This window comes from Macrobrachium nipponense, chromosome 21 (genome assembly GCF_015104395.2).
Source record: "Macrobrachium nipponense isolate FS-2020 chromosome 21, ASM1510439v2, whole genome shotgun sequence".
NCBI classification, from domain to species: Eukaryota; Metazoa; Arthropoda; class Malacostraca; order Decapoda; family Palaemonidae; genus Macrobrachium; species Macrobrachium nipponense.
In genome coordinates this window covers 8,883,985-8,896,484 of record NC_087212.1, presented here as the reverse complement: position 1 = coordinate 8,896,484, position 12,500 = coordinate 8,883,985, and the positions used below count along the sequence as shown (strand labels likewise).

Sequence of the window (12,500 nt, the reverse complement as noted above, 5' to 3'; positions counted from 1 at the left end):
CGAATTAAATCAATGAAGAATTAGCTTAAAATAATCATTGAAATCCGGGAAGCAAGAGCAGAGAATGACAAGTAATCCGTAAACAATTCAAAATAATCCGCGAGATATCAAACGAAAAATAAAAGCAATGATGGTTCTAAGAGAAAATATATGAACAAAAAAGTAACGCTTGAAAAAAAAAGTAATGTATGTATAAGGAATGACGAAGCAGTCTAGTAAAAGCTGGATGCTTCATACACTATAAATAAATAAACGAGCAAAAATCGAATATGACGAGAACAAAAAAGTAACGATGAGAAAACCAGGATTATATGCGCAAAAAATGGCAAAATAGTCTAATATACAAGTAAACATATTTTATAAGTTATAAATATATAAATTGACAAAAAATCGGATATAATAAAAAAAATACGTTGAGAAAACGTGGACTATATGAAAAAGGAATGACAAAGCAGTCTAATGCACAAGTAACAATTTTTATAAACTGCACATAAATAAATGAAAAAAAAATCGGATATAAATAGGATAGGAAAAATAGAATAAAAATACGGAGCCGAGAGTAAGCCTCGCAGCCACACAACCGGAAACTCTACCACCTACCTTCCCAACCCCATAATGCCCCATAAGAGGTTTTTAATGATACATAATAATGGGGACAAATGGCCTCTCAAGACACAGGATCCTAAAAAGCCTTCGCAGATCCCCGGGAAATATCCTTGGGAGATTTCAAGCCGATGCTTGCCGTCCTTCGAGAGAGGAGGATAACCTTCACAATTTTATCCTTTGGGTAATAGTCACCTGTAAATTAATTTACTTTGTCCTTTGGGTGATGGCAACTCTGATAAGATCCTTCTTGTATCCTTCGCGGGCGGGGAGGGTGGGGTGTTACACCCTCTAAAATAATTTCCTTCGGGTCTCAAGTGACAGTGAACTCTTAAATAACTATGTATCTCCTTTTACTGAAAATGGATTCATTTAGTCATTTCAAATTAATTCATGTTTATCCTTCAGGTGATAATTACTTTGAAGTTTCTTTAACTTGTGGTTACATTATCTTCCAAAACAGTTTTTCATTTCGCGTCTATATATATATATATATATATATATATATATATATATATATATATATATATACATATACACACACACACACACACACACACACACACACACACACACACACACACATATATATATATATATATATATATATATACAAATACATGGAGGCGCGAATGAAAACTGTTTTGGAAGATAATGTGACGGTGAACTTTTAAATAAATTCCTCTATAATCCCATTCAATGGTCATCTAAATCAATATATTGTCTTCCACGAAATAGCTACTTTAAATTTTCGTTAACTTTCCAATTACATCATCTCCCGGAATATTATTACTGTCATTCTCTCGCGACAAACTAAAAAAAAAAAATGTTCCTTTTTCAATCACTCCAGCGAGACTATAGCCTCAAAGCTAGATATTTCCATGTTATTCTTCAGTGACAGTTATTCCACAAAGTCTCTTCCCCTTCCTGATATTTCTTCAAAATGACCATAATCCCCTTTGGGAGTGGTGCTTGTGAGACTTGTCGCGGACGCGTATCAATATTAAAATCTCTTATTCGACAATAACATCTGGGAGACAGATACGATCGGGAGGCTCATCGTCGATGATGTTCTGGCAAATGGGGAACAGATATTAAGTGTGGTAGATCAGTGCTTCGTTCAAGTAACCGAAATCTTGAAGGAATTTATGGGCAACAGTCATATACCTTTATATATATATGTGTGTGTGTGTGTGTGTGTGTGTGTGTGTACATATATTCCCACATGCAGTGTATCATACGTTCCAGTAAGTTTGAAGTTTCTTGTGTACTATGGTAGGTAGGTATATGTTAATTCTGTAAAAAATGTGGAGAACAATTTCGTTACCAATATACGACTGTGGTTTCTATATGATCGGGTGTGTATACAATACCCAAATTATATACAAAAACCACAACCTTCTTTCTATATCCTTGATGAAATTAATATTCACTTCAATTATAATAAAATCGAATTAAATCAATTTTCCTTATTCCTGAGAAGTTTGCCAGAAGAGAAAAGAAGTATAGAATAATTCAGTCTTGATAAAAAAAGACATCTGCGAACAATACCAAAAACAATTTCAATTTTCAATAACAAATTAAATCAACATATGTTGACTATAGTACACGAAAAAGAAAACTTTAGACTTACTGAAACATATTCATAGAATAAAACTGAAAAACATCTGCAACTATTGTCATACGAATCCACTCGTTATTCTTATTTACAAATGAGTTAAGAAAACAACCACCTGAGACGCTCTCTACGAATGAGGTTTTTTTCTTCCTTTGCTTTATGTCGGAGAGAGAGAGAGAGAGAGAGAGAGAGAGAGAGAGAAGCGTCTAATCCGTTTATTAAAATTCTTTCAGACATAAAAGGCTTATGGAATGATGTTATCTTTTACATTGGGTGGGCGTTAAATAGTAACACACCACAGAGGGTACTTCTGTTTATGAGAGAGAGAGAGAGAGAGAGAGAGAGAGAGAGAGAGAGATCGGTTCAAGGTTCACGAAATAGCTCACCGGCTACGCTCAATACAATATTAATGACTTATTAAATATGTTTAATTTTTCTATTATCTTCAGTTACCAATATTTTATCTCGATTAGTATAAGAGAGAGAGAGAGAGAGAAAGAGAGAGAGAGAGAGAGAGACGGGGGAGGGGGATGGGGGCAGAGTGTAGATAAGAAACCCCACCCCACCCCTTGCCTGAACATGAACACGTGAGCTTGTAACAGTAGTTAATATAAGACCATTAAAACGACATGTAAACAGAGCGCTGTGGGAGATCATCCCAGCCCATTAGTCTCTCTCTCTCTCTCTCTCTCTCTTCTCTCTCTCTCTCTCTCTCTCTTTAATATTCGGCTGCCAACTCTAATCACCTTACCGCTAACGAATAGAAATATATATATATGTATAAATACGATATATATATATATATATATATATATATATATATATATATATAAATTCACACTTGAAAATAAAAGTTCATAGAGTACCAGATACGGCGTTGAAGCATCGGAAGCGATGTCAAGAAAAAAAAGTATAAAATAGATATTAAATGTCAAAGAAAAAAAGTATATAATAGATATTAAATGTCAATTTTTAGTTGAGTCCTACAGACGCATCTCTGACAGGCGAGGAAACGATCCGTCGACTATAATAGATAAGTAAATGGATATAAACGTGAATCATTTTTCCTTATTCCTGAAGAGAAAACGAAGAAGCATAGACTGATTCAAAGTCTAGATAAATAACTTTAATAGAAATTGCATAAGGGAGAAAATATGCCCAAATAGCTTAATAAATTGAGAAAGGGGATACCCCAAGACGCATCTGAAGGCCAAAGTCGAATCTTGAAACGTCTGCAAAAGTATCTTTACTGTCATCGCCGCCCCCACCTCATAACGCTGACATCGTAAGTCACGGCGCCCTCTCTCATAATGACTTCATTCGTATTAAGGAGCCGCCATAAAGCACGTGTTACTTCACGCATGCTATAACAGTTGCCAGCCGGAGTGGCACTTCTGAGGGAGGGGGGTGGGAAGGGTTTTGGGGGCGAAGCCCTCGAATGCCCGGGATGTCTTTCTAATTAAAAAAAAAAAAAAAAAAGGCATAAAAAAAGGAATTTAGTTTCTTAATTAATCAAAATGATGATGCCTGGTGTCTTGGGGGACTGTCAGCCATATTTCAAGTTAAAGAAACATTAAAATGTTTGTACGACTTGTTTCTTTTCGCTGTTGGATTTGGTTTTGTATTATGGACCGAAGCGAAAATAGGACTGCAATACTCAACAAGTGATATTCAATTTTAAAGGTATTTTGTGGTATTAAATTTTAAATGTATTTTTACTTTGACAAATGTCAAAACCAAAATCAATATAGATTCGCCCCGCAAATATAATCCTGGCACTATACATATTGGAAAATATATATTCATTTATGTGTTTTATGTTGATGTGTATGATATATATATATATATATATATATATATATATATATACATATATATATTTAGTTGTGTAGAAACAGGCGATGTGTGTATGCCTGTGTGTGTCCGTGCGCGCGCACGCGCTTAACGCACGCGTCCAAAATTCATAATAGATCAAACAAACCCCTGGCAGTCCTGTAGGGAAGAAAAATTACAATCAGGGGACAAGTAACATTAACCACATTCGCATCCCATCCCACTTCCAAGGCTAATTAGTGTCAGCACCTTCCTTACGTTTCGCAGAGGCATGTAATTTATAATGAGGCTCATGCCAGAGCAGGTCGAGTGTCACGGTGGGGAAGAGAGAGAGAGAGAGAGAGAGAGAGAGAGAGAGAGAGAGAAGGGGGGGAATCGTGGGGTCGATTGAATCAGAGAAGCAACAGAGAGAGAGAGAGAGAGAGAGAGAGAGAGCAGAGATGAGATGGAGATAGAGAGAGAGAGAGAGGTAGGGAAGCAGAGGGAGAGAGGAGAGAGAGAGAGAGAGAGAGAGAGAGAGAGAGAGAGAGAGAGAGAGAGAGAGAGAGAGGAATAAATACGGAGGACGAGGGGAAGAGAGGAAGAAACAGACAGAGAGCAAGTGAGGGGAAGAGAAGCATGTCATCGCCCCTCACATGTGGATCCAGCCCCTCGCCGGTGACAGGCCCACCCACGCCTACCTGATAGATCGCTCTTAGACCACGCCCACGCGCCCATTCCACCCCTGTCATTCCACAGGGCGATTATGACACCTCCGAGATATATAAAAACCGGGAGGCGAAATTTAACTCTGACTTTTTTAATGTCAGCCAAATACTTGATTAATATCATTACTATTAATAAAACAAGGCGTGATCCAACCTCCTGCTTACTCGGACGCGTGTAAGATTTTCCCCTCAGGAATAAAATGTAAACATTGTATTACTAAATTTTAAAGTAAATAAAAAACATGCTAAAATCTACGGTCCAATAGAGCCTTGTTTCACCAACGAAAATTATAATAATTAAGCTCTATTTTATAAGGAATCATTTTTCCGCACTATTTACCAAGCACATTATTTATTTTTTACATTTTCATTCTAATAAACAAATCATAAATACCCTATCGTAAAATGCCTGCATATTAAACTCAACGCGAAACACCTTTTTCAGACCTTTTGAGGCTCTTCATAGACATTTCCTACCACACCCACAAACACAAAACCAACAACAACAACAATAACAACAACAAAGCAGTTTAAAGTTTACTATTTATGTTGAAATACTGAAAATAACTTTTTATACATTTGAATAAACATACAGAATTTCCCTTGAAAAAAAAACATATACAAACACTCGTACCATAATTATAAATACAAATTATATGCATAAACAATAAATATCTAATTACAATCATTTCAAATAAAAATACATAAAAAATACGCTTTTCATACATACATCAAATACCTAATCAATTTTTCATACATAGGCTACATCAATTTCCTAATAGATTTTTCATAAACTACCAAATTTACACGTACAAAAAAAAAAAAAAAAAAAATCAAATCAAGTCATTTCCAAACACATATTGGCAACATATGGATTATTTTGTACATAGTTATATATCAAAAAAAAAAAAAAAAAAAAACAGCACAATGCAGGCCAAGATCGGTGGGCATCTTTTCAAAATACTAATACATCAACCTACATCAGAATCCTAAGACACCACCCTCCGGGGTTTGAGGACCTTCGCAACCAAACGGTTCCCTCCACCCCCCCCCCTTCCCTCCCCCTTCCTTTTACTATTTTTGCTAAAGGCTTCCCCATCTCTGATATTCAAGGGGAAGTTTACTTTTAATTTCCCGCAGCCGACACTATCCGATAATATAAATAGCCCTTCCGCGAATTCCCACAATTGGAGTCCCGATCCCAATGCTTAAATCACGAGCTCTCTCTCTCTCTCTCTCTCTCTCTCTCTCTCTCTCATCAATATATGCAAATGAATATACGATATGCACACTATGCTATCTATAAACACAAGTCTAATATTTATAAATATATAAATAAATAAACATTTACCTCTAACCTCACAGGTGACTAAAATGACGAATTTATATTTATTATGATTATAATCATATACACATAACCATATTTAAATGTAATTATCAATTTACCCAAGTAAGAGCTCTGGTCTACATAAGAACGATCAAGTCAAAACCTCATTTATCGACATCTAAAACACAGACGAACCATTTTTCTGTTTCCAATGCTCTTAACACTTTTTTTCGGATGTCTTGCGTCGAATATCATTAAAGGATTAATGTTCTATCCACAACAGGGTTTTTTTATATATATATTATAACTCTTTGATGCTCATTTGCTTTTTAGTCTAAAAAAAAGAAAAAAATGTGCACGTGAAAGAAAAACACATCACGCATCCTCTGACAACAATACACATTCCATCTCCAACTGGATTTTCGTCATTATTGCATCACTTTACACTCATTTGGTTTTTCCTTAAAAAAAAAAAAAAAAAAAAAAAAAAAAGCATACCAAGCATCCTCCAGAATTTTCCAAGAGGCAGAGTCCACGCCTAGGGCGATTCAACGTGTGTTGTTGTGGAGCTGCAGGCCAGACCTAAAAATTCCCCAAAAATGCTGCCGAGGAACCGGAAGGGGTAAGCGGTAGGCTAAAGCTTGTTAGGTTTCACCAGAACGGAAAATGTCTGTGGGAGTTTAAGGGCCCATTTAATTACCGTGAGAGAGAGGAGAGAGAGAGAGAGAGAGAGAGAGAGAGAGAGAGAGAGAGACTGTACATACAGACTTCAAAGATACAGATCCTTGTTGGGGGGAGATCGCCCCTCACTCCACAAATCGCATCCCTCACGAAGAGGCCCCCCACCTCCCGGATTTCCACAGCAAATACCCATCTCATAGTTTAGGCTAAAGCCCTGAGCACACTCCACTATGAAGTCCCAACCCCCAAACACCATTCCACATACACACACACCACACACACACACCCTCCCCCAACCCACCAACCCACCAACCCACCAACCCCCCCTTTCCAAAACCATCATACAAATGTGTACTAATCAGCCTAGGCAGATTTTTTTTTTTATCTTTACTCAATTTCATTACATTAATGACACAAACCTGAGGTGGGATCCGTTAAGAGCATTACCAAGGGGAGAGAGAGAGAGAGAGAGAATCTGTAACTTGCTATGCCAGTGTTGACACTAGGATGGGTTACAGGGGGAAGGGGGCCCAGAAAAAAAAGGGGGAAGGGGAACCAGTGAGAGAGAGAGAGAGAAGAGAGAGAGAGAGAGAGAGAGAGAGACGATAGGGTTGTTGTCACCGCCTTCGCTTTCCCTCTTCGGTTGGTAATCCGCAATTTCCCCTCACTGTTATATATTCCCACAACCTCTGCCAGTCCTAAGCCTTGATAATTTCGAGTATCTCCGGTCTCAATCCTCTACAGACCACCTCCTCCTCCTCCTACTCACTCCCCCACTTCCCGATCCTCAGCAACCTATTTAAGATTGCTCTCATTTCTACATTATTATTTCCTATTTCCGTCTATCCCTTCTTTCAGTTGTTTTTTTTTTATTTAGGGAAAATCTTCTAATTCCTTTTTAACATTCGTTAAAAATAATCATTAATACAAAAAATCAAATAGGAAATTTAATGACGACATTAAACTTCCGAAAGATATCATTCTCCGTAATAATTTAGTAATTTATCAGACAGCTCAAAATTATCAACAACATCTTCTAAAACATCTTCCTATCCAATATTCCTATCCAGTAATAATAGTCATACGGCGATAACCCGGTGATCGGAATTATCTACGCAATTATCTATGCATCGACCCGTACCCTCTTTGACCTGCTATGAATGCAGAGGTCATGAATTAACGCTAATTAATCGTAAAATAATTGAAACGATTTTAATCAGTCGGTGGCAACTGTAATTAAAATAATTCAAGCCATTTTAATACATCAGTTGCAATTTTCAATTAGTCTTCTAAGCAACTTTAAATAATTAATATCTAAGTAAGTTCAGTCTACGGAAAATGAAACAAACATGCAAACACAAACTATATATATATATATATATATATATATATATATATATATATATATATATATATATATATATATATATAATATATTCAAACTGTCAGAAAGCCACACCTCCTCTCGCGGTTGAAATTCAATTACGGAAGCAAATTTATGTATCACCTCCAAAATTACGTCAAGTGTACTGCATATTATCCGCGAATTATCTGGACCGGCCAACTTCGACGAAGCGACTCGCACAGATGACATGACCATCTGGTTCTAAGCCCTCATCCGGTTCCTCTATTCCTATGGTGCGACTTCTCTGTCCTTTCTTTAGAAACAATTACCATTTTGGAATATAAATAAAGCCCGAATTAATTTCTTAATCTAAATGTTTTTCTAATACCTGATCTCTTTCCGTATTCCCCATTACCTTCTGTGATTCTTTTATAATGAACACCATATTCTTTGGAAGCTTGAATTTTTAAGTCAATGGCCCCATGTGGGCTTGTTACATATGAACAGGGTTCAATTTCTGAATAATAATAATAATAATAAAATAATAATAATAATAAAATAATTATATAATAATAATAAGGGATTACCTACGACTGCTCATCATAAACTTAAAACAGAATTTTATCTACTAAAGACCCACAGCAAGCCACTACAATATTCGAAATGTACTAAAACAATGGAGCCTCCACCTGCATCACTAAAAATAAAAAATTATTATTATTATTATTATTATTATTATTATTATATATCATATCATTAGTGAAAAGATGAACCATATTCATATGGAACAAGCCCACAGGGGTCAATGACATGAAATTCAAGCTTCCAAAGAATATTAAGGTGTTCATAAGAGAGAAGTAACAGAAGGTAATGGGAGACGCAAAAAGAAGAGACCACTTATCAAATAAGAAAATTTTATTAACAAATTAATAAATAAAAATGTAAGTGCATTATTAAAATACGAGGAGAATTGTATATCACGGTAGTAATAAAATGTATCTGCTATCCCCCATAACGTCTCCTACTACCAGGGCCCACAGTGCTCTGGCGCCAGACTGAATCCAAAAGAGACCAGGGCACCACCGAGCCGGGCACGGCCATACGCTAAAAGGTAGGTAGGTAGGTAGGTAGGTGGGTAGGTGCCAGGGAGATGTCGCCCGTATAATGGTGGGGCCGTTTCATTATGCAAGCGCCTTGTCGAATGGAACGCGACCTTATCAGGTTTAGAGGGTGACTTTCACAATTCAAGTGGAATATCTGAAGAAACAAAAAACAAAATGACGACGGCAAATCTTTGTCGCCCTCCGTTAATGGGAGCAGAGATACTGTGCCCTTGAAACGATATAAAGAGCGTACCAGGGTGGTTATGATAGGATTTAAGTTAAGAAATCGCCTTAGGGATATCAAATGTTTTTAGTTTAAGAGACGAAACGAAATATGCTACTAATAAATATATGCTACTTATATATATATATATATATATATATATATATATATATATATATATATATATATGTGTGTGTGTGTGTGTGTGTGTGTGTGTGTGTGTGTGTGTGTACATACTGCCAGGAAAAGACAGGGAATAAGTGGAGATTTGTGGAAGGTTAAACACAGAAAAGAGTAAAAGACACGACTGGGGGAATTTCCCAGATGTATATGATTCTTATAAATTGCCACATCACAAAATTAAATCAAAATATACCACCCATAAGTAAATGATATCTAAAATGCAAAAAAAAAAAAAAAGGAACATTCAAATATAGCACATAAAGAAACCCACCAACAAACGATAACACAAACAATTTGCCCAAACACTCGTCAGCAGCCTCTTTCCATTTCCGAGCCTTCTGCTCTCATTACCCGATTCAGCACCTCTTATTTCTCCTCATTTTCTCACACGTTGTCCATTTCCAACCGAAAATCCTCATCCGTCTGCATCCAACCTTATCCCATTACTCGTCTCTCATTAAACACACTTCTGCAGCCCTCCTCCTCCTCCCCCTTCTCCTCCTCCCTCATTTTTCCGTAACTAACATAAAATTAGCACACTTAGGGTGAGAGAGAGAGAGAGAGAAAGGTTCATCTCTCCGAAGCCCTCAACCACCTCATTATTCCGGCTCCATTCATCATGGCGGACAGCTTTTTGGTTTCATATTCTTACGCATGTGACGTCCTCTCTCGACTACACTTCATTCATAAAATTATTATTTATATATTCTCATGCGGGAGGGAAGAGGATCTCTCTCTCTCTCTCTCTCTCTCTCTCTCTCTCTGCCAATCCCACCAGAGAGAAACTTTCCTCCTAACCATAAACTAAACTCATAACTCCTTCCGCAATTTCTCCGGACTGTCGTAAGACATTCCCTGCCGTTTTCTTGCAGTTACAACGGTTTGTCTTACCTCGCTCATCCCCCCCCCCACTCCTTTCTCTACCATCCCTTTCCCCCCCCCCCCCTCTCTGTCTCCTTTCCATTATCCAATCACTTCCCCACTGTCTCCTAGCAATCCATCCCCCCAACCCCTAACCCCCTCACTAGCTGCTAAGACCTCGGGGCCAAACGGAACTTTTCCTCTCTGAGTGCCATCCTGTCCCATATTCCCATGTTCTACCAAAATTTCCCTCTTTACTCTTTAACCGCCCACTTACAATTTGTTGGTTATCCCGCGTTCTTCTTGAAACACACTGTTCTCCCTCTCTCTCTCTCTACTTTTAATTTTTTTAAGAATGTGTTTTTTTCGCAGACGAGAATGAAAGGTTTTTTTTACATGAGGAAATTGCAACATACTGTAGGGATCTGGCATGGGCGGAAATGCGTCACATTGAGGCCCAGAAAGCCATAGTTGGGGAATGAACGTCAGCATGGGGATCTAGCAATTTAGAGTAAATGTTCATGCAATCCAATAATAATAATAATAATAATAATAATAATAATAATAATAATAATAATAATAATAAGAATAAGAATAATAGCATGAGCCACAAAAATGGTGAAAAAATCCACAATATATTACCAATATATATCTACATTTGCACCACGGTGGATTTCTTCTTCAACTACAACAACAACAACAACAACAACAACAACAATAATAATAATAATAATAATAATAATAATAATAATAATAATAATAAAATTCGATTCTGTATAAATCAAGCACAGCACAGCACAAGAGACAACAAAAAACTCACAAGTACACGATTAACAATAAAAGGATATATATAGATATACAAAAAGGATATACAAAAGAGTTCTATCCCCGACCATAAAAAAAAAAAAAAAAAAAAAAAAACTCCCACTCCCGAGTAATATTAAATAAGAGTGACAGGAGACATCCTTTTTTCTTCTTCTCCTTCGTCCTCTCTCCTCTAGTAAGCTCCTATTTTCGGTCTCTCTAAATTGTAGGGGACGAAGTGGGGAGCCTCGCGACGAAGATCTGCTCTCTCTCTCTCTCTCTCTCTCTCTCTCTCTCAAACATCGGTGACCACCAAGAATGGACACACATCTGGCCGAGTGGACCGCAAAACTGGACAAGGAGAGAGAGAGAGAGAGAGAGAGAGAGAGAGAGAGAGAGAGAGAGAGAGAGAGAGAGAGAGAGTCTTAGGATCTAGTTGCACACAAGGGACTCTAAATAAACGAGCGCAAAGACACTGAGTTAGGTCGAAAGTATTCTGGAAAAGGATCAACTATAGCATTTTACAGAAAACAAAAATACCCAGAATTAACACATTAAAATATCTACTTAAAACTCGGTATGAAAAGACCACACAAATAGATGAATTTGGAAAATCTTTAAATGAGTGAACATACAAAAAGCCTTCTACTGACAGCATGCTTATGTAAACATACTCAACACTAAAATATCCATACAAATATGTATGACTCACTCGCTTTTCAACGGACTAACGCAGATACACTAATGACGATCAAGCAATACATCACTGACGCAATAAAGAAGTTGAACGTTCAGATAAAAGGGAAAATAGTCTTAAACAAGCTGTACGAACTTACGTCAGTCGCTATCGCTCGGAAAGATAAGGTGTAAAAAGCAGAGTAATTACCTTTCAAGTGGCAAATCAGTCGTGACATACTTCGAGATTAAAAATGCCACCCCTAAGGTACGCCTCGTTGGCCACAAACGACACCTATGCGGCACCTAAACATATATCACCTGGCACGCCTCCTCTTCCCCTCCCCCTCCCCCTCCCCCTCCCCTCCTTCTCTCTTTCCTTCCTTCCGTTACGGAAAAGAACATTGTAATTAACCGTAGTTAAACGGGATTAATAATTACGTATAGAGAGATGACTCGGATGCTTCATCTTCCTGGTGTCTTGGGATGTTTAAAATCAGCGGAGAAATAGTGTGATGGTAACGAAAGAATGCGTGT

General features: G+C 37.3%; 1 protein-coding gene across 1 annotated transcript in view; it reads right to left on the bottom strand.

Moving 5' to 3' along the window:
* LOC135197759 (ephrin type-B receptor 2-like) overlaps positions 1-12,500 on the bottom strand; it is a gene marked incomplete in the record, with an annotated part of 698,018 nt that overhangs the window by 453,012 nt on the left and 232,506 nt on the right.